The sequence below is a fragment of the Chiloscyllium punctatum genome, chromosome 20 (genome assembly GCF_047496795.1).
Source record: "Chiloscyllium punctatum isolate Juve2018m chromosome 20, sChiPun1.3, whole genome shotgun sequence".
Lineage (NCBI taxonomy): Eukaryota > Metazoa > Chordata > Chondrichthyes > Orectolobiformes > Hemiscylliidae > Chiloscyllium > Chiloscyllium punctatum.
Genome location: NC_092758.1, coordinates 9,459,018 through 9,482,283, shown reverse-complemented (window position 1 = coordinate 9,482,283; position 23,266 = coordinate 9,459,018).

Below are 23,266 nucleotides of genomic sequence, written 5' to 3'. Positions count from 1 at the left end.
TGTGAGCGTTTGGAGTCAGGATCAAACTCCCGCCTTTTCCCCATCATCCTGCGCGCTGCTGCTATTTAAACCTGATGTGGAGGTGCCATAGCGACCTGAAGAAGGAGCAGCACAATTGGGTCAATGGGCTGAGGAGTGGCAGATGGAGTTTAACTTGGATGTATGCGGGGAATTGCATTTTGGTCAAACAAACAAAGGCAAGACTTATACAAAGAAAAGTAGGGCGTTGGGCCCTCTTGTAGGCCAGAGAGACCTTCGGGTTCAGGTGCATACTTTTTCTTGTAATTTGCATCACATCTAGACAAGGAGGTTAAGAAGTTGTTTAGCACGCTTGCTGTCTTTTGGTCAGACTTTGAGTTTAGGAGTTGTAATGTTCTGTTGAGGTCGTGCGGGATTTGAAGGTATTGAACTCATTATAGATCCGAGCAGGTTGTAAAGTGCCGAGTTTGAAGACGAGGTATTGCTCTCCAGTTTGCACTGCCATTCACTGGGACTTGCCCAGGACAGACAAATGGGCATGTGAGCAGGACACTGTGTTAAAATGACCGGCTTCGGGTAGGTCAGGGTCAAGCTTGCAGACAGAATGGAGGCGTTCTGCAAAGCGGTCACCCAGTCTGCGTTTGGATACTCCAGTGCCGATGAGGCCACATTGCGTGCAGCCCAGCTGATACACAAGAGTGGAGGAGGTAGTGGCGAAACAGTGCTTCAGCTGGAAAGAGTGTTTAGGCCCTTGGAAGGTGAGCAGGCAGGAGGTAAAGGGGCCGGTGTTGCATCTTCTGCAGTTATGTGGGAAATTGAGGTGGGAAGGGGAGTGGTGTTGGTGTCAAGAAGTGTAGTAGGCTGTCCTGGAGGGAAGGATCCCTGTGAAATGCGGACGGGGGGGGGGGGGGTGTGGGGGGAAGGGGGAGATGTGTTTGGTGGTGGCATTGTGCTGGAGTTGAATGTGGAGGCTGGTGCGAGGAAAAGTGAGAAGTATGGGGACTCTGGTGTTTTGAGTGGGTGTTGCATTGTGTGTGAGTCTCTGTTCCCCACTCCAATGGGAGAGTGTGTTGTTTGCAGTGTGGCAGTTAGACACACCAGAGTTGTGGCAGTTCCAGATTGCGATGAATTTTTGTGAAGTATGAAGAGCCCTTCTCCCCCCAGAGTCCTCGCTGGTCGAGCCCACTATTGCATAAATGCTGGCTTGTCCACAGCAGTGAGCTGTGGTGAAGAGTGATGAAGACTGGAGAGTTTAGCTTGGTGTTTGAGGATGGATGGCGCGCGAGCGGCGGTGATGTGCAGCATTTGTGGTTTTGACTTGGAGGTAAGGACTTAGGAAGGAAGGCAGAAGGGAGAGAGTGAGTTTGAATGTGAAACTCCTCAAAGTGTGAAAAAAAAAACAGGGCGCATATCCAGAAAGAAATGACTCTTGGTGTCAGCAGTGAAATAGCTTTTGCTGGGCGCCACTTGCCGGCGCCGGCTTTAGCTCAGTAGCTACTTCGATTTCACTCAAATCCGTCTGGCCGCGAGTTCGCGTTCAGTTAACTACGGGCGCTGCCCGGCGTTTTATTCCTTCGGTAACTTGGCTTGTTACCCCACCGGCAAATCTACACACTTTTCGGATCAATTTTATCCTGTCATTTCTCTCTTCGTGCAATCTATAAACATAGATTGCGTATAAGAAGCGCTGCTTTTCAAGTGGAACTGCGCAACAACAGCAAAGAGAGACTGTTCACAACTTGGACGGGTCTTTTGGATGAAAGTTTCAGAAATTTAATACGCTCCAAAAGTAACACTATTTTCATACATGAAACCACCTTGCTACAGTTCACGCCAGAGTTGCCGAGAAGGGGAGCTGCCTCCTCTCTCCCGTCTCAAAGCCGTCACTCTGTCTCACTGGGGTCACTCACCCTTACATTTCACAGACACCGTCGCGATGGGATTATCGGCAGCGCAAAGACGCGCTGGAAATGCCAATTGGCAAAGAATGGGATTTAAAAAAAACGGCATTTTCGCAGAAGCAGGCTTTTCGGCCGACCGTTTTAGTGGCTGCTCTGTGAGCGTTTGGAGTCAGGATCAAACTCCCGCCTTTTCCCCATCATCCTGCGCGCTGCTGCTATTTAAACCTGATGTGGAGGTGCCATAGCGACCTGAAGAAGGAGCAGCACAATTGGGTCAATGGGCTGAGGAGTGGCAGATGGAGTTTAACTTGGATGTATGCGGGGAATTGCATTTTGGTCAAACAAACAAAGGCAAGACTTATACAAAGAAAAGTAGGGCGTTGGGCCCTCTTGTAGGCCAGAGAGACCTTCGGGTTCAGGTGCATACTTTTTCTTGTAATTTGCATCACATCTAGACAAGGAGGTTAAGAAGTTGTTTAGCACGCTTGCTGTCTTTTGGTCAGACTTTGAGTTTAGGAGTTGTAATGTTCTGTTGAGGTCGTGCGGGATTTGAAGGTATTGAACTCATTATAGATCCGAGCAGGTTGTAAAGTGCCGAGTTTGAAGACGAGGTATTGCTCTCCAGTTTGCACTGCCATTCACTGGGACTTGCCCAGGACAGACAAATGGGCATGTGAGCAGGACACTGTGTTAAAATGACCGGCTTCGGGTAGGTCAGGGTCAAGCTTGCAGACAGAATGGAGGCGTTCTGCAAAGCGGTCACCCAGTCTGCGTTTGGATACTCCAGTGCCGATGAGGCCACATTGCGTGCAGCCCAGCTGATACACAAGAGTGGAGGAGGTAGTGGCGAAACAGTGCTTCAGCTGGAAAGAGTGTTTAGGCCCTTGGAAGGTGAGCAGGCAGGAGGTAAAGGGGCCGGTGTTGCATCTTCTGCAGTTATGTGGGAAATTGAGGTGGGAAGGGGAGTGGTGTTGGTGTCAAGAAGTGTAGTAGGCTGTCCTGGAGGGAAGGATCCCTGTGAAATGCGGACGGGGGGGTGGGTGTGTGGGGGGAAGGGGGAGATGTGTTTGGTGGTGGCATTGTGCTGGAGTTGAATGTGGAGGCTGGTGCGAGGAAAAGTGAGAAGTATGGGGACTCTGGTGTTTTGAGTGGGTGTTGCATTGTGTGTGAGTCTCTGTTCCCCACTCCAATGGGAGAGTGTGTTGTTTGCAGTGTGGCAGTTAGACACACCAGAGTTGTGGCAGTTCCAGATTGCGATGAATTCTTGTGAAGTATGAAGAGCCCTTCTCCCCCCAGAGTCCTCGCTGGTCGAGCCCACTATTGCATAAATGCTGGCTTGTCCACAGCAGTGAGCTGTGGTGAAGAGTGATGAAGACTGGAGAGTTTAGCTTGGTGTTTGAGGATGGATGGCGCGCGAGCGGCTGTGATGTGCAGCATTTGTGGTTTTGACTTGGAGGTAAGGACTTAGGAAGGAAGGCAGAAGGGAGAGAGTGAGTTTGAATGTGAAACTCCTCAAAGTGTGAAAAAAAAAACAGGGCGCATATCCAGAAAGAAATGACTCTTGGTGTCAGCAGTGAAATAGCTTTTGCTGGGCGCCACTGGCCGGCGCCGGCTTTAGCTCACTAGCTACTTCGATTTCACTCAAATCCGTCTGGCCGCGAGTTCGCGTTCAGTTAACTACGGGCGCTGCCCGGCGTTTTATTCCTTCGGTAACTTGGCTTGTTACCCCACCGGCAAATCTACACACTTTTCGGATCAATTTTATCCTGTCATTTCTCTCTTCGTGCAATCTATAAACATAGATTGCGTATAAGAAGCGCTGCTTTTCAAGTGGAACTGCGCAACAACAGCAAAGAGAGACTGTTCACAACTTGGACGGGTCTTTTGGATGAAAGTTTCAGAAATTTAATACGCTCCAAAAGTAACACTATTTTCATACATGAAACCACCTTGCTACAGTTCACGCCAGAGTTGCCGAGAAGGGGAGCTGCCTCCTCTCTCCCGTCTCAAAGCCGTCACTCTGTCTCACTGGGGTCACTCACCCTTACATTTCACAGACACCGTCGCGATGGGATTATCGGCAACGCAAAGACGCGCTGGAAATGCCAATTGGCAAAGAATGGGATTTAAAAAAAACGGCATTTTCGCAGAAGCAGGCTTTTCGGCCGACCGTTTTAGTGGCTGCTCTGTGAGCGTTTGGAGTCAGGATCAAACTCCCGCCTTTTCCCCATCATCCTGCGCGCTGCTGCTATTTAAACCTGATGTGGAGGTGCCATAGCGACCTGAAGAAGGAGCAGCACAATTGGGTCAATGGGCTGAGGAGTGGCAGATGGAGTTTAACTTGGATGTATGCGGGGAATTGCATTTTGGTCAAACAAACAAAGGCAAGACTTATACAAAGAAAAGTAGGGCGTTGGGCCCTCTTGTAGGCCAGAGAGACCTTCGGGTTCAGGTGCATACTTTTTCTTGTAATTTGCATCACATCTAGACAAGGAGGTTAAGAAGTTGTTTAGCACGCTTGCTGTCTTTTGGTCAGACTTTGAGTTTAGGAGTTGTAATGTTCTGTTGAGGTCGTGCGGGATTTGAAGGTATTGAACTCATTATAGATCCGAGCAGGTTGTAAAGTGCCGAGTTTGAAGACGAGGTATTGCTCTCCAGTTTGCACTGCCATTCACTGGGACTTGCCCAGGACAGACAAATGGGCATGTGAGCAGGACACTGTGTTAAAATGACCGGCTTCGGGTAGGTCAGGGTCAAGCTTGCTGACAGAATGGAGGCGTTCTGCAAAGCGGTCACCCAGTCTGCGTTTGGATACTCCAGTGCCGATGAGGCCACATTGCGTGCAGCCCAGCTGATACACAAGAGTGGAGGAGGTAGTGGCGAAACAGTGCTTCAGCTGGAAAGAGTGTTTAGGCCCTTGGAAGGTGAGCAGGCAGGAGGTAAAGGGGCCGGTGTTGCATCTTCTGCAGTTATGTGGGAAATTGAGGTGGGAAGGGGAGTGGTGTTGGTGTCAAGAAGTGTAGTAGGCTGTCCTGGAGGGAAGGATCCCTGTGAAATGCGGACGGGGGGGGGTGTGGGGGGAAGGGGGAGATGTGTTTGGTGGTGGCATTGTGCTGGAGTTGAATGTGGAGGCTGGTGCGAGGAAAAGTGAGAAGTATGGGGACTCTGGTGTTTTGAGTGGGTGTTGCATTGTGTGTGAGTCTCTGTTCCCCACTCCAATGGGAGAGTGTGTTGTTTGCAGTGTGGCAGTTAGACACACCAGAGTTGTGGCAGTTCCAGATTGCGATGAATTCTTGTGAAGTATGAAGAGCCCTTCTCCCCCCAGAGTCCTCGCTGGTCGAGCCCACTATTGCATAAATGCTGGCTTGTCCACAGCAGTGAGCTGTGGTGAAGAGTGATGAAGACTGGAGAGTTTAGCTTGGTGTTTGAGGATGGATGGCGCGCGAGCGGCTGTGATGTGCAGCATTTGTGGTTTTGACTTGGAGGTAAGGACTTAGGAAGGAAGGCAGAAGGGAGAGAGTGAGTTTGAATGTGAAACTCCTCAAAGTGTGAAAAAAAAAACAGGGCGCATATCCAGAAAGAAATGACTCTTGGTGTCAGCAGTGAAATAGCTTTTGCTGGGCGCCACTTGCCGGCGCCGGCTTTAGCTCAGTAGCTACTTCGATTTCACTCAAATCCGTCTGGCCGCGAGTTCGCGTTCAGTTAACTACGGGCGCTGCCCGGCGTTTTATTCCTTCGGTAACTTGGCTTGTTACCCCACCGGCAAATCTACACACTTTTCGGATCAATTTTATCCTGTCATTTCTCTCTTCGTGCAATCTATAAACATAGATTGCGTATAAGAAGCGCTGCTTTTCAAGTGGAACTGCGCAACAACAGCAAAGAGAGACTGTTCACAACTTGGACGGGTCTTTTGGATGAAAGTTTCAGAAATTTAATACGCTCCAAAAGTAACACTATTTTCATACATGAAACCACCTTGCTACAGTTCACGCCAGAGTTGCCGAGAAGGGGAGCTGCCTCCTCTCTCCCGTCTCAAAGCCGTCACTCTGTCTCACTGGGGTCACTCACCCTTACATTTCACAGACACCGTCGCGATGGGATTATCGGCAACGCAAAGACGCGCTGGAAATGCCAATTGGCAAAGAATGGGATTTAAAAAAAACGGCATTTTCGCAGAAGCAGGCTTTTCGGCCGACCGTTTTAGTGGCTGCTCTGTGAGCGTTTGGAGTCAGGATCAAACTCCCGCCTTTTCCCCATCATCCTGCGCGCTGCTGCTATTTAAACCTGATGTGGAGGTGCCATAGCGACCTGAAGAAGGAGCAGCACAATTGGGTCAATGGGCTGAGGAGTGGCAGATGGAGTTTAACTTGGATGTATGCGGGGAATTGCATTTTGGTCAAACAAACAAAGGCAAGACTTATACAAAGAAAAGTAGGGCGTTGGGCCCTCTTGTAGGCCAGAGAGACCTTCGGGTTCAGGTGCATACTTTTTCTTGTAATTTGCATCACATCTAGACAAGGAGGTTAAGAAGTTGTTTAGCACGCTTGCTGTCTTTTGGTCAGACTTTGAGTTTAGGAGTTGTAATGTTCTGTTGAGGTCGTGCGGGATTTGAAGGTATTGAACTCATTATAGATCCGAGCAGGTTGTAAAGTGCCGAGTTTGAAGACGAGGTATTGCTCTCCAGTTTGCACTGCCATTCACTGGGACTTGCCCAGGACAGACAAATGGGCATGTGAGCAGGACACTGTGTTAAAATGACCGGCTTCGGGTAGGTCAGGGTCAAGCTTGCAGACAGAATGGAGGCGTTCTGCAAAGCGGTCACCCAGTCTGCGTTTGGATACTCCAGTGCCGATGAGGCCACATTGCGTGCAGCCCAGCTGATACACAAGAGTGGAGGAGGTAGTGGCGAAACAGTGCTTCAGCTGGAAAGAGTGTTTAGGCCCTTGGAAGGTGAGCAGGCAGGAGGTAAAGGGGCCGGTGTTGCATCTTCTGCAGTTATGTGGGAAATTGAGGTGGGAAGGGGAGTGGTGTTGGTGTCAAGAAGTGTAGTAGGCTGTCCTGGAGGGAAGGATCCCTGTGAAATGCGGACGGGGGGGGGGGGGGTGTGGGGGGAAGGGGGAGATGTGTTTGGTGGTGGCATTGTGCTGGAGTTGAATGTGGAGGCTGGTGCGAGGAAAAGTGAGAAGTATGGGGACTCTGGTGTTTTGAGTGGGTGTTGCATTGTGTGTGAGTCTCTGTTCCCCACTCCAATGGGAGAGTGTGTTGTTTGCAGTGTGGCAGTTAGACACACCAGAGTTGTGGCAGTTCCAGATTGCGATGAATTCTTGTGAAGTATGAAGAGCCCTTCTCCCCCCAGAGTCCTCGCTGGTCGAGCCCACTATTGCATAAATGCTGGCTTGTCCACAGCAGTGAGCTGTGGTGAAGAGTGATGAAGACTGGAGAGTTTAGCTTGGTGTTTGAGGATGGATGGCGCGCGAGCGGCGGTGATGTGCAGCATTTGTGGTTTTGACTTGGAGGTAAGGACTTAGGAAGGAAGGCAGAAGGGAGAGAGTGAGTTTGAATGTGAAACTCCTCAAAGTGTGAAAAAAAAAACAGGGCGCATATCCAGAAAGAAATGACTCTTGGTGTCAGCAGTGAAATAGCTTTTGCTGGGCGCCACTTGCCGGCGCCGGCTTTAGCTCAGTAGCTACTTCGATTTCACTCAAATCCGTCTGGCCGCGAGTTCGCGTTCAGTTAACTACGGGCGCTGCCCGGCGTTTTATTCCTTCGGTAACTTGGCTTGTTACCCCACCGGCAAATCTACACACTTTTCGGATCAATTTTATCCTGTCATTTCTCTCTTCGTGCAATCTATAAACATAGATTGCGTATAAGAAGCGCTGCTTTTCAAGTGGAACTGCGCAACAACAGCAAAGAGAGACTGTTCACAACTTGGACGGGTCTTTTGGATGAAAGTTTCAGAAATTTAATACGCTCCAAAAGTAACACTATTTTCATACATGAAACCACCTTGCTACAGTTCACGCCAGAGTTGCCGAGAAGGGGAGCTGCCTCCTCTCTCCCGTCTCAAAGCCGTCACTCTGTCTCACTGGGGTCACTCACCCTTACATTTCACAGACACCGTCGCGATGGGATTATCGGCAGCGCAAAGACGCGCTGGAAATGCCAATTGGCAAAGAATGGGATTTAAAAAAAACGGCATTTTCGCAGAAGCAGGCTTTTCGGCCGACCGTTTTAGTGGCTGCTCTGTGAGCGTTTGGAGTCAGGATCAAACTCCCGCCTTTTCCCCATCATCCTGCGCGCTGCTGCTATTTAAACCTGATGTGGAGGTGCCATAGCGACCTGAAGAAGGAGCAGCACAATTGGGTCAATGGGCTGAGGAGTGGCAGATGGAGTTTAACTTGGATGTATGCGGGGAATTGCATTTTGGTCAAACAAACAAAGGCAAGACTTATACAAAGAAAAGTAGGGCGTTGGGCCCTCTTGTAGGCCAGAGAGACCTTCGGGTTCAGGTGCATACTTTTTCTTGTAATTTGCATCACATCTAGACAAGGAGGTTAAGAAGTTGTTTAGCACGCTTGCTGTCTTTTGGTCAGACTTTGAGTTTAGGAGTTGTAATGTTCTGTTGAGGTCGTGCGGGATTTGAAGGTATTGAACTCATTATAGATCCGAGCAGGTTGTAAAGTGCCGAGTTTGAAGACGAGGTATTGCTCTCCAGTTTGCACTGCCATTCACTGGGACTTGCCCAGGACAGACAAATGGGCATGTGAGCAGGACACTGTGTTAAAATGACCGGCTTCGGGTAGGTCAGGGTCAAGCTTGCAGACAGAATGGAGGCGTTCTGCAAAGCGGTCACCCAGTCTGCGTTTGGATACTCCAGTGCCGATGAGGCCACATTGCGTGCAGCCCAGCTGATACACAAGAGTGGAGGAGGTAGTGGCGAAACAGTGCTTCAGCTGGAAAGAGTGTTTAGGCCCTTGGAAGGTGAGCAGGCAGGAGGTAAAGGGGCCGGTGTTGCATCTTCTGCAGTTATGTGGGAAATTGAGGTGGGAAGGGGAGTGGTGTTGGTGTCAAGAAGTGTAGTAGGCTGTCCTGGAGGGAAGGATCCCTGTGAAATGCGGACGGGGGGGGGTGTGGGGGGAAGGGGGAGATGTGTTTGGTGGTGGCATTGTGCTGGAGTTGAATGTGGAGGCTGGTGCGAGGAAAAGTGAGAAGTATGGGGACTCTGGTGTTTTGAGTGGGTGTTGCATTGTGTGTGAGTCTCTGTTCCCCACTCCAATGGGAGAGTGTGTTGTTTGCAGTGTGGCAGTTAGACACACCAGAGTTGTGGCAGTTCCAGATTGCGATGAATTCTTGTGAAGTATGAAGAGCCCTTCTCCCCCCAGAGTCCTCGCTGGTCGAGCCCACTATTGCATAAATGCTGGCTTGTCCACAGCAGTGAGCTGTGGTGAAGAGTGATGAAGACTGGAGAGTTTAGCTTGGTGTTTGAGGATGGATGGCGCGCGAGCGGCTGTGATGTGCAGCATTTGTGGTTTTGACTTGGAGGTAAGGACTTAGGAAGGAAGGCAGAAGGGAGAGAGTGAGTTTGAATGTGAAACTCCTCAAAGTGTGAAAAAAAAAACAGGGCGCATATCCAGAAAGAAATGACTCTTGGTGTCAGCAGTGAAATAGCTTTTGCTGGGCGCCACTTGCCGGCGCCGGCTTTAGCTCAGTAGCTACTTCGATTTCACTCAAATCCGTCTGGCCGCGAGTTCGCGTTCAGTTAACTACGGGCGCTGCCCGGCGTTGTATTCCTTCGGTAACTTGGCTTGTTACCCCACCGGCAAATCTACACACTTTTCGGATCAATTTTATCCTGTCATTTCTCTCTTCGTGCAATCTATAAACATAGATTGCGTATAAGAAGCGCTGCTTTTCAAGTGGAACTGCGCAACAACAGCAAAGAGAGACTGTTCACAACTTGGACGGGTCTTTTGGATGAAAGTTTCAGAAATTTAATACGCTCCAAAAGTAACACTATTTTCATACATGAAACCACCTTGCTACAGTTCACGCCAGAGTTGCCGAGAAGGGGAGCTGCCTCCTCTCTCCCGTCTCAAAGCCGTCACTCTGTCTCACTGGGGTCACTCACCCTTACATTTCACAGACACCGTCGCGATGGGATTATCGGCAGCGCAAAGACGCGCTGGAAATGCCAATTGGCAAAGAATGGGATTTAAAAAAAACGGCATTTTCGCAGAAGCAGGCTTTTCGGCCGACCGTTTTAGTGGCTGCTCTGTGAGCGTTTGGAGTCAGGATCAAACTCCCGCCTTTTCCCCATCATCCTGCGCGCTGCTGCTATTTAAACCTGATGTGGAGGTGCCATAGCGACCTGAAGAAGGAGCAGCACAATTGGGTCAATGGGCTGAGGAGTGGCAGATGGAGTTTAACTTGGATGTATGCGGGGAATTGCATTTTGGTCAAACAAACAAAGGCAAGACTTATACAAAGAAAAGTAGGGCGTTGGGCCCTCTTGTAGGCCAGAGAGACCTTCGGGTTCAGGTGCATACTTTTTCTTGTAATTTGCATCACATCTAGAAAAGGAGGTTAAGAAGTTGTTTAGCACGCTTGCTGTCTTTTGGTCAGACTTTGAGTTTAGGAGTTGTAATGTTCTGTTGAGGTCGTGCGGGATTTGAAGGTATTGAACTCATTATAGATCCGAGCAGGTTGTAAAGTGCCGAGTTTGAAGACGAGGTATTGCTCTCCAGTTTGCACTGCCATTCACTGGGACTTGCCCAGGACAGACAAATGGGCATGTGAGCAGGACACTGTGTTAAAATGACCGGCTTCGGGTAGGTCAGGGTCAAGCTTGCAGACAGAATGGAGGCGTTCTGCAAAGCGGTCACCCAGTCTGCGTTTGGATACTCCAGTGCCGATGAGGCCACATTGCGTGCAGCCCAGCTGATACACAAGAGTGGAGGAGGTAGTGGCGAAACAGTGCTTCAGCTGGAAAGAGTGTTTAGGCCCTTGGAAGGTGAGCAGGCAGGAGGTAAAGGGGCCGGTGTTGCATCTTCTGCAGTTATGTGGGAAATTGAGGTGGGAAGGGGAGTGGTGTTGGTGTCAAGAAGTGTAGTAGGCTGTCCTGGAGGGAAGGATCCCTGTGAAATGCGGACGGGGGGGGGGGGGTGTGGGGGGAAGGGGGAGATGTGTTTGGTGGTGGCATTGTGCTGGAGTTGAATGTGGAGGCTGGTGCGAGGAAAAGTGAGAAGTATGGGGACTCTGGTGTTTTGAGTGGGTGTTGCATTGTGTGTGAGTCTCTGTTCCCCACTCCAATGGGAGAGTGTGTTGTTTGCAGTGTGGCAGTTAGACACACCAGAGTTGTGGCAGTTCCAGATTGCGATGAATTTTTGTGAAGTATGAAGAGCCCTTCTCCCCCCAGAGTCCTCGCTGGTCGAGCCCACTATTGCATAAATGCTGGCTTGTCCACAGCAGTGAGCTGTGGTGAAGAGTGATGAAGACTGGAGAGTTTAGCTTGGTGTTTGAGGATGGATGGCGCGCGAGCGGCGGTGATGTGCAGCATTTGTGGTTTTGACTTGGAGGTAAGGACTTAGGAAGGAAGGCAGAAGGGAGAGAGTGAGTTTGAATGTGAAACTCCTCAAAGTGTGAAAAAAAAAACAGGGCGCATATCCAGAAAGAAATGACTCTTGGTGTCAGCAGTGAAATAGCTTTTGCTGGGCGCCACTTGCCGGCGCCGGCTTTAGCTCAGTAGCTACTTCGATTTCACTCAAATCCGTCTGGCCGCGAGTTCGCGTTCAGTTAACTACGGGCGCTGCCCGGCGTTTTATTCCTTCGGTAACTTGGCTTGTTACCCCACCGGCAAATCTACACACTTTTCGGATCAATTTTATCCTGTCATTTCTCTCTTCGTGCAATCTATAAACATAGATTGCGTATAAGAAGCGCTGCTTTTCAAGTGGAACTGCGCAACAACAGCAAAGAGAGACTGTTCACAACTTGGACGGGTCTTTTGGATGAAAGTTTCAGAAATTTAATACGCTCCAAAAGTAACACTATTTTCATACATGAAACCACCTTGCTACAGTTCACGCCAGAGTTGCCGAGAAGGGGAGCTGCCTCCTCTCTCCCGTCTCAAAGCCGTCACTCTGTCTCACTGGGGTCACTCACCCTTACATTTCACAGACACCGTCGCGATGGGATTATCGGCAGCGCAAAGACGCGCTGGAAATGCCAATTGGCAAAGAATGGGATTTAAAAAAAACGGCATTTTCGCAGAAGCAGGCTTTTCGGCCGACCGTTTTAGTGGCTGCTCTGTGAGCGTTTGGAGTCAGGATCAAACTCCCGCCTTTTCCCCATCATCCTGCGCGCTGCTGCTATTTAAACCTGATGTGGAGGTGCCATAGCGACCTGAAGAAGGAGCAGCACAATTGGGTCAATGGGCTGAGGAGTGGCAGATGGAGTTTAACTTGGATGTATGCGGGGAATTGCATTTTGGTCAAACAAACAAAGGCAAGACTTATACAAAGAAAAGTAGGGCGTTGGGCCCTCTTGTAGGCCAGAGAGACCTTCGGGTTCAGGTGCATACTTTTTCTTGTAATTTGCATCACATCTAGACAAGGAGGTTAAGAAGTTGTTTAGCACGCTTGCTGTCTTTTGGTCAGACTTTGAGTTTAGGAGTTGTAATGTTCTGTTGAGGTCGTGCGGGATTTGAAGGTATTGAACTCATTATAGATCCGAGCAGGTTGTAAAGTGCCGAGTTTGAAGACGAGGTATTGCTCTCCAGTTTGCACTGCCATTCACTGGGACTTGCCCAGGACAGACAAATGGGCATGTGAGCAGGACACTGTGTTAAAATGACCGGCTTCGGGTAGGTCAGGGTCAAGCTTGCTGACAGAATGGAGGCGTTCTGCAAAGCGGTCACCCAGTCTGCGTTTGGATACTCCAGTGCCGATGAGGCCACATTGCGTGCAGCCCAGCTGATACACAAGAGTGGAGGAGGTAGTGGCGAAACAGTGCTTCAGCTGGAAAGAGTGTTTAGGCCCTTGGAAGGTGAGCAGGCAGGAGGTAAAGGGGCCGGTGTTGCATCTTCTGCAGTTATGTGGGAAATTGAGGTGGGAAGGGGAGTGGTGTTGGTGTCAAGAAGTGTAGTAGGCTGTCCTGGAGGGAAGGATCCCTGTGAAATGCGGACGGGGGGGTGGGTGTGTGGGGGGAAGGGGGAGATGTGTTTGGTGGTGGCATTGTGCTGGAGTTGAATGTGGAGGCTGGTGCGAGGAAAAGTGAGAAGTATGGGGACTCTGGTGTTTTGAGTGGGTGTTGCATTGTGTGTGAGTCTCTGTTCCCCACTCCAATGGGAGAGTGTGTTGTTTGCAGTGTGGCAGTTAGACACACCAGAGTTGTGGCAGTTCCAGATTGCGATGAATTCTTGTGAAGTATGAAGAGCCCTTCTCCCCCCAGAGTCCTCGCTGGTCGAGCCCACTATTGCATAAATGCTGGCTTGTCCACAGCAGTGAGCTGTGGTGAAGAGTGATGAAGACTGGAGAGTTTAGCTTGGTGTTTGAGGATGGATGGCGCGCGAGCGGCTGTGATGTGCAGCATTTGTGGTTTTGACTTGGAGGTAAGGACTTAGGAAGGAAGGCAGAAGGGAGAGAGTGAGTTTGAATGTGAAACTCCTCAAAGTGTGAAAAAAAAACAGGGCGCATATCCAGAAAGAAATGACTCTTGGTGTCAGCAGTGAAATAGCTTTTGCTGGGCGCCACTGGCCGGCGCCGGCTTTAGCTCACTAGCTACTTCGATTTCACTCAAATCCGTCTGGCCGCGAGTTCGCGTTCAGTTAACTACGGGCGCTGCCCGGCGTTTTATTCCTTCGGTAACTTGGCTTGTTACCCCACCGGCAAATCTACACACTTTTCGGATCAATTTTATCCTGTCATTTCTCTCTTCGTGCAATCTATAAACATAGATTGCGTATAAGAAGCGCTGCTTTTCAAGTGGAACTGCGCAACAACAGCAAAGAGAGACTGTTCACAACTTGGACGGGTCTTTTGGATGAAAGTTTCAGAAATTTAATACGCTCCAAAAGTAACACTATTTTCATACATGAAACCACCTTGCTACAGTTCACGCCAGAGTTGCCGAGAAGGGGAGCTGCCTCCTCTCTCCCGTCTCAAAGCCGTCACTCTGTCTCACTGGGGTCACTCACCCTTACATTTCACAGACACCGTCGCGATGGGATTATCGGCAGCGCAAAGACGCGCTGGAAATGCCAATTGGCAAAGAATGGGATTTAAAAAAAACGGCATTTTCGCAGAAGCAGGCTTTTCGGCCGACCGTTTTAGTGGCTGCTCTGTGAGCGTTTGGAGTCAGGATCAAACTCCCGCCTTTTCCCCATCATCCTGCGCGCTGCTGCTATTTAAACCTGATGTGGAGGTGCCATAGCGACCTGAAGAAGGAGCAGCACAATTGGGTCAATGGGCTGAGGAGTGGCAGATGGAGTTTAACTTGGATGTATGCGGGGAATTGCATTTTGGTCAAACAAACAAAGGCAAGACTTATACAAAGAAAAGTAGGGCGTTGGGCCCTCTTGTAGGCCAGAGAGACCTTCGGGTTCAGGTGCATACTTTTTCTTGTAATTTGCATCACATCTAGACAAGGAGGTTAAGAAGTTGTTTAGCACGCTTGCTGTCTTTTGGTCAGACTTTGAGTTTAGGAGTTGTAATGTTCTGTTGAGGTCGTGCGGGATTTGAAGGTATTGAACTCATTATAGATCCGAGCAGGTTGTAAAGTGCCGAGTTTGAAGACGAGGTATTGCTCTCCAGTTTGCACTGCCATTCACTGGGACTTGCCCAGGACAGACAAATGGGCATGTGAGCAGGACACTGTGTTAAAATGACCGGCTTCGGGTAGGTCAGGGTCAAGCTTGCTGACAGAATGGAGGCGTTCTGCAAAGCGGTCACCCAGTCTGCGTTTGGATACTCCAGTGCCGATGAGGCCACATTGCGTGCAGCCCAGCTGATACACAAGAGTGGAGGAGGTAGTGGCGAAACAGTGCTTCAGCTGGAAAGAGTGTTTAGGCCCTTGGAAGGTGAGCAGGCAGGAGGTAAAGGGGCCGGTGTTGCATCTTCTGCAGTTATGTGGGAAATTGAGGTGGGAAGGGGAGTGGTGTTGGTGTCAAGAAGTGTAGTAGGCTGTCCTGGAGGGAAGGATCCCTGTGAAATGCGGACGGGGGGGGGTGTGGGGGGAAGGGGGAGATGTGTTTGGTGGTGGCATTGTGCTGGAGTTGAATGTGGAGGCTGGTGCGAGGAAAAGTGAGAAGTATGGGGACTCTGGTGTTTTGAGTGGGTGTTGCATTGTGTGTGAGTCTCTGTTCCCCACTCCAATGGGAGAGTGTGTTGTTTGCAGTGTGGCAGTTAGACACACCAGAGTTGTGGCAGTTCCAGATTGCGATGAATTCTTGTGAAGTATGAAGAGCCCTTCTCCCCCCAGAGTCCTCGCTGGTCGAGCCCACTATTGCATAAATGCTGGCTTGTCCACAGCAGTGAGCTGTGGTGAAGAGTGATGAAGACTGGAGAGTTTAGCTTGGTGTTTGAGGATGGATGGCGCGCGAGCGGCTGTGATGTGCAGCATTTGTGGTTTTGACTTGGAGGTAAGGACTTAGGAAGGAAGGCAGAAGGGAGAGAGTGAGTTTGAATGTGAAACTCCTCAAAGTGTGAAAAAAAAAACAGGGCGCATATCCAGAAAGAAATGACTCTTGGTGTCAGCAGTGAAATAGCTTTTGCTGGGCGCCACTTGCCGGCGCCGGCTTTAGCTCAGTAGCTACTTCGATTTCACTCAAATCCGTCTGGCCGCGAGTTCGCGTTCAGTTAACTACGGGCGCTGCCCGGCGTTTTATTCCTTCGGTAACTTGGCTTGTTACCCCACCGGCAAATCTACACACTTTTCGGATCAATTTTATCCTGTCATTTCTCTCTTCGTGCAATCTATAAACATAGATTGCGTATAAGAAGCGCTGCTTTTCAAGTGGAACTGCGCAACAACAGCAAAGAGAGACTGTTCACAACTTGGACGGGTCTTTTGGATGAAAGTTTCAGAAATTTAATACGCTCCAAAAGTAACACTATTTTCATACATGAAACCACCTTGCTACAGTTCACGCCAGAGTTGCCGAGAAGGGGAGCTGCCTCCTCTCTCCCGTCTCAAAGCCGTCACTCTGTCTCACTGGGGTCACTCACCCTTACATTTCACAGACACCGTCGCGATGGGATTATCGGCAACGCAAAGACGCGCTGGAAATGCCAATTGGCAAAGAATGGGATTTAAAAAAAACGGCATTTTCGCAGAAGCAGGCTTTTCGGCCGACCGTTTTAGTGGCTGCTCTGTGAGCGTTTGGAGTCAGGATCAAACTCCCGCCTTTTCCCCATCATCCTGCGCGCTGCTGCTATTTAAACCTGATGTGGAGGTGCCATAGCGACCTGAAGAAGGAGCAGCACAATTGGGTCAATGGGCTGAGGAGTGGCAGATGGAGTTTAACTTGGATGTATGCGGGGAATTGCATTTTGGTCAAACAAACAAAGGCAAGACTTATACAAAGAAAAGTAGGGCGTTGGGCCCTCTTGTAGGCCAGAGAGACCTTCGGGTTCAGGTGCATACTTTTTCTTGTAATTTGCATCACATCTAGACAAGGAGGTTAAGAAGTTGTTTAGCACGCTTGCTGTCTTTTGGTCAGACTTTGAGTTTAGGAGTTGTAATGTTCTGTTGAGGTCGTGCGGGATTTGAAGGTATTGAACTCATTATAGATCCGAGCAGGTTGTAAAGTGCCGAGTTTGAAGACGAGGTATTGCTCTCCAGTTTGCACTGCCATTCACTGGGACTTGCCCAGGACAGACAAATGGGCATGTGAGCAGGACACTGTGTTAAAATGACCGGCTTCGGGTAGGTCAGGGTCAAGCTTGCAGACAGAATGGAGGCGTTCTGCAAAGCGGTCACCCAGTCTGCGTTTGGATACTCCAGTGCCGATGAGGCCACATTGCGTGCAGCCCAGCTGATACACAAGAGTGGAGGAGGTAGTGGCGAAACAGTGCTTCAGCTGGAAAGAGTGTTTAGGCCCTTGGAAGGTGAGCAGGCAGGAGGTAAAGGGGCCGGTGTTGCATCTTCTGCAGTTATGTGGGAAATTGAGGTGGGAAGGGGAGTGGTGTTGGTGTCAAGAAGTGTAGTAGGCTGTCCTGGAGGGAAGGATCCCTGTGAAATGCGGACGGGGGGGGGGGGTGTGGGGGGAAGGGGGAGATGTGTTTGGTGGTGGCATTGTGCTGGAGTTGAATGTGGAGGCTGGTGCGAGGAAAAGTGAGAAGTATGGGGACTCTGGTGTTTTGAGTGGGTGTTGCATTGTGTGTGAGTCTCTGTTCCCCACTCCAATGGGAGAGTGTGTTGTTTGCAGTGTGGCAGTTAGACACACCAGAGTTGTGGCAGTTCCAGATTGCGATGAATTCTTGTGAAGTATGAAGAGCCCTTCTCCCCCCAGAGTCCTCGCTGGTCGAGCCCACTATTGCATAAATGCTGGCTTGTCCACAGCAGTGAGCTGTGGTGAAGAGTGATGAAGACTGGAGAGTTTAGCTTGGTGTTTGAGGATGGATGGCGCGCGAGCGGCGGTGATGTGCAGCATTTGTGGTTTTGACTTGGAGGTAAGGACTTAGGAAGGAAGGCAGAAGGGAGAGAGTGAGTTTGAATGTGAAACTCCTCAAAGTGTGAAAAAAAAAACAGGGCGCATATCCAGAAAGAAATGACTCTTGGTGTCAGCAGTGAAATAGCTTTTGCTGGGCGCCACTTGCCGGCGCCGGCTTTAGCTCAGTAGCTACTTCGATTTCACTCAAATCCGTCTGGCCGCGAGTTCGCGTTCAGTTAACTACGGGCGCTGCCCGGCGTTTTATTCCTTCGGTAACTTGGCTTGTTACCCCACCGGCAAATCTACACACTTTTCGGATCAATTTTATCCTGTCATTTCTCTCTTCGTGCAATCTATAAACATAGATTGCGTATAAGAAGCGCTGCTTTTCAAGTGGAACTGCGCAACAACAGCAAAGAGAGACTGTTCACAACTTGGACGGGTCTTTTGGATGAAAGTTTCAGAAATTTAATACGCTCCAAAAGTAACACTATTTTCATACATGAAACCACCTTGCTACAGTTCACGCCAGAGTTGCCGAGAAGGGGAGCTGCCTCCTCTCTCCCGTCTCAAAGCCGTCACTCTGTCTCACTGGGGTCACTCACCCTTACATTTCACAGACACCGTCGCGATGGGATTATCGGCAGCGCAAAGACGCGCTGGAAATGCCAATTGGCAAAGAATGGGATTTAAAAAAAACGGCATTTTCGCAGAAGCAGGCTTTTCGGCCGACCGTTTTAGTGGCTGCTCTGTGAGCGTTTGGAGTCAGGATCAAACTCCCGCCTTTTCCCCATCATCCTGCGCGCTGCTGCTATTTAAACCTGATGTGGAGGTGCCATAGCGACCTGAAGAAGGAGCAGCACAATTGGGTCAATGGGCTGAGGAGTGGCAGATGGAGTTTAACTTGGATGTATGCGGGGAATTGCATTTTGGTCAAACAAACAAAGGCAAGACTTATACAAAGAAAAGTAGGGCGTTGGGCCCTCTTGTAGGCCAGAGAGACCTTCGGGTTCAGGTGCATACTTTTTCTTGTAATTTGCATCACATCTAGACAAGGAGGTTAAGAAGTTGTTTAGCACGCTTGCTGTCTTTTGGTCAGACTTTGAGTTTAGGAGTTGTAATGTTCTGTTGAGGTCGTGCGGGATTTGAAGGTATTGAACTCATTATAGATCCGAGCAGGTTGTAAAGTGCCGAGTTTGAAGACGAGGTATTGCTCTCCAGTTTGCACTGCCATTCACTGGGACTTGCCCAGGACAGACAAATGGGCATGTGAGCAGGACACTGTGTTAAAATGACCGGCTTCGGGTAGGTCAGGGTCAAGCTTGCAGACAGAATGGAGGCGTTCTGCAAAGCGGTCACCCAGTCTGCGTTTGGATACTCCAGTGCCGATGAGGCCACATTGCGTGCAGCCCAGCTGATACACAAGAGTGGAGGAGGTAGTGGCGAAACAGTGCTTCAGCTGGAAAGAGTGTTTAGGCCCTTGGAAGGTGAGCAGGCAGGAGGTAAAGGGGCCGGTGTTGCATCTTCTGCAGTTATGTGGGAAATTGAGGTGGGAAGGGGAGTGGTGTTGGTGTCAAGAAGTGTAGTAGGCTGTCCTGGAGGGAAGGATCCCTGTGAAATGCGGACGGGGGGGGGGGTGTGGGGGGAAGGGGGAGATGTGTTTGGTGGTGGCATTGTGCTGGAGTTGAATGTGGAGGCTGGTGCGAGGAAAAGTGAGAAGTATGGGGACTCTGGTGTTTTGAGTGGGTGTTGCATTGTGTGTGAGTCTCTGTTCCCCACTCCAATGGGAGAGTGTGTTGTTTGCAGTGTGGCAGTTAGACACACCAGAGTTGTGGCAGTTCCAGATTGCGATGAATTTTTGTGAAGTATGAAGAGCCCTTCTCCCCCCAGAGTCCTCGCTGGTCGAGCCCACTATTGCATAAATGCTGGCTTGTCCACAGCAGTGAGCTGTGGTGAAGAGTGATGAAGACTGGAGAGTTTAGCTTGGTGTTTGAGGATGGATGGCGCGCGAGCGGCGGTGATGTGCAGCATTTGTGGTTTTGACTTGGAGGTAAGGACTTAGGAAGGAAGGCAGAAGGGAGAGAGTGAGTTTGAATGTGAAACTCCTCAAAGTGTGAAAAAAAAAACAGGGCGCATATCCAGAAAGAAATGACTCTTGGTGTCAGCAGTGAAATAGCTTTTGCTGGGCGCCACTTGCCGGCGCCGGCTTTAGCTCAGTAGCTACTTCGATTTCACTCAAATCCGTCTGGCCGCGAGTTCGCGTTCAGTTAACTACGGGCGCTGCCCGGCGTTTTATTCCTTCGGTAACTTGGCTTGTTACCCCACCGGCAAATCTACACACTTTTCGGATCAATTTTATCCTGTCATTTCTCTCTTCGTGCAATCTATAAACATAGATTGCGTATAAGAAGCGCTGCTTTTCAAGTGGAACTGCGCAACAACAGCAAAGAGAGACTGTTCACAACTTGGACGGGTCTTTTGGATGAAAGTTTCAGAAATTTAATACGCTCCAAAAGTAACACTATTTTCATACATGAAACCACCTTGCTACAGTTCACGCCAGAGTTGCCGAGAAGGGGAGCTGCCTCCTCTCTCCCGTCTCAAAGCCGTCACTCTGTCTCACTGGGGTCACTCACCCTTACATTTCACAGACACCGTCGCGATGGGATTATCGGCAGCGCAAAGACGCGCTGGAAATGCCAATTGGCAAAGAATGGGATTTAAAAAAAACGGCATTTTCGCAGAAGCAGGCTTTTCGGCCGACCGTTTTAGTGGCTGCTCTGTGAGCGTTTGGAGTCAGGATCAAACTCCCGCCTTTTCCCCATCATCCTGCGCGCTGCTGCTATTTAAACCTGATGTGGAGGTGCCATAGCGACCTGAAGAAGGAGCAGCACAATTGGGTCAATGGGCTGAGGAGTGGCAGATGGAGTTTAACTTGGATGTATGCGGGGAATTGCATTTTGGTCAAACAAACAAAGGCAAGACTTATACAAAGAAAAGTAGGGCGTTGGGCCCTCTTGTAGGCCAGAGAGACCTTCGGGTTCAGGTGCATACTTTTTCTTGTAATTTGCATCACATCTAGACAAGGAGGTTAAGAAGTTGTTTAGCACACTTGCTGTCTTTTGGTCAGACTTTGAGTTTAGGAGTTGTAATGTTCTGTTGAGGTCGTGCGGGATTTGAAGGTATTGAACTCATTATAGATCCGAGCAGGTTGTAAAGTGCCGAGTTTGAAGACGAGGTATTGCTCTCCAGTTTGCACTGCCATTCACTGGGACTTGCCCAGGACAGACAAATGGGCATGTGAGCAGGACACTGTGTTAAAATGACCGGCTTCGGGTAGGTCAGGGTCAAGCTTGCAGACAGAATGGAGGCGTTCTGCAAAGCGGTCACCCAGTCTGCGTTTGGATACTCCAGTGCCGATGAGGCCACATTGCGTGCAGCCCAGCTGATACACAAGAGTGGAGGAGGTAGTGGCGAAACAGTGCTTCAGCTGGAAAGAGTGTTTAGGCCCTTGGAAGGTGAGCAGGCAGGAGGTAAAGGGGCCGGTGTTGCATCTTCTGCAGTTATGTGGGAAATTGAGGTGGGAAGGGGAGTGGTGTTGGTGTCAAGAAGTGTAGTAGGCTGTCCTGGAGGGAAGGATCCCTGTGAAATGCGGACGGGGGGGGGTGTGGGGGGAAGGGGGAGATGTGTTTGGTGGTGGCATTGTGCTGGAGTTGAATGTGGAGGCTGGTGCGAGGAAAAGTGAGAAGTATGGGGACTCTGGTGTTTTGAGTGGGTGTTGCATTGTGTGTGAGTCTCTGTTCCCCACTCCAATGGGAGAGTGTGTTGTTTGCAGTGTGGCAGTTAGACACACCAGAGTTGTGGCAGTTCCAGATTGCGATGAATTCTTGTGAAGTATGAAGAGCCCTTCTCCCCCCAGAGTCCTCGCTGGTCGAGCCCACTATTGCATAAATGCTGGCTTGTCCACAGCAGTGAGCTGTGGTGAAGAGTGATGAAGACTGGAGAGTTTAGCTTGGTGTTTGAGGATGGATGGCGCGCGAGCGGCTGTGATGTGCAGCATTTGTGGTTTTGACTTGGAGGTAAGGACTTAGGAAGGAAGGCAGAAGGGAGAGAGTGAGTTTGAATGTGAAACTCCTCAAAGTGTGAAAAAAAAAACAGGGCGCATATCCAGAAAGAAATGACTCTTGGTGTCAGCAGTGAAATAGCTTTTGCTGGGCGCCACTTGCCGGCGCCGGCTTTAGCTCAGTAGCTACTTCGATTTCACTCAAATCCGTCTGGCCGCGAGTTCGCGTTCAGTTAACTACGGGCGCTGCCCGGCGTTGTATTCCTTCGGTAACTTGGCTTGTTACCCCACCGGCAAATCTACACACTTTTCGGATCAATTTTATCCTGTCATTTCTCTCTTCGTGCAATCTATAAACATAGATTGCGTATAAGAAGCGCTGCTTTTCAAGTGGAACTGCGCAACAACAGCAAAGAGAGACTGTTCACAACTTGGACGGGTCTTTTGGATGAAAGTTTCAGAAATTTAATACGCTCCAAAAGTAACACTATTTTCATACATGAAACCACCTTGCTACAGTTCACGCCAGAGTTGCCGAGAAGGGGAGCTGCCTCCTCTCTCCCGTCTCAAAGCCGTCACTCTGTCTCACTGGGGTCACTCACCCTTACATTTCACAGACACCGTCGCGATGGGATTATCGGCAGCGCAAAGACGCGCTGGAAATGCCAATTGGCAAAGAATGGGATTTAAAAAAAACGGCATTTTCGCAGAAGCAGGCTTTTCGGCCGACCGTTTTAGTGGCTGCTCTGTGAGCGTTTGGAGTCAGGATCAAACTCCCGCCTTTTCCCCATCATCCTGCGCGCTGCTGCTATTTAAACCTGATGTGGAGGTGCCATAGCGACCTGAAGAAGGAGCAGCACAATTGGGTCAATGGGCTGAGGAGTGGCAGATGGAGTTTAACTTGGATGTATGCGGGGAATTGCATTTTGGTCAAACAAACAAAGGCAAGACTTATACAAAGAAAAGTAGGGCGTTGGGCCCTCTTGTAGGCCAGAGAGACCTTCGGGTTCAGGTGCATACTTTTTCTTGTAATTTGCATCACATCTAGACAAGGAGGTTAAGAAGTTGTTTAGCACGCTTGCTGTCTTTTGGTCAGACTTTGAGTTTAGGAGTTGTAATGTTCTGTTGAGGTCGTGCGGGATTTGAAGGTATTGAACTCATTATAGATCCGAGCAGGTTGTAAAGTGCCGAGTTTGAAGACGAGGTATTGCTCTCCAGTTTGCACTGCCATTCACTGGGACTTGCCCAGGACAGACAAATGGGCATGTGAGCAGGACACTGTGTTAAAATGACCGGCTTCGGGTAGGTCAGGGTCAAGCTTGCAGACAGAATGGAGGCGTTCTGCAAAGCGGTCACCCAGTCTGCGTTTGGATACTCCAGTGCCGATGAGGCCACATTGCGTGCAGCCCAGCTGATACACAAGAGTGGAGGAGGTAGTGGCGAAACAGTGCTTCAGCTGGAAAGAGTGTTTAGGCCCTTGGAAGGTGAGCAGGCAGGAGGTAAAGGGGCCGGTGTTGCATCTTCTGCAGTTATGTGGGAAATTGAGGTGGGAAGGGGAGTGGTGTTGGTGTCAAGAAGTGTAGTAGGCTGTCCTGGAGGGAAGGATCCCTGTGAAATGCGGACGGGAGGGTGTGTGGGGGGAAGGGGGAGATGTGTTTGGTGGTGGCA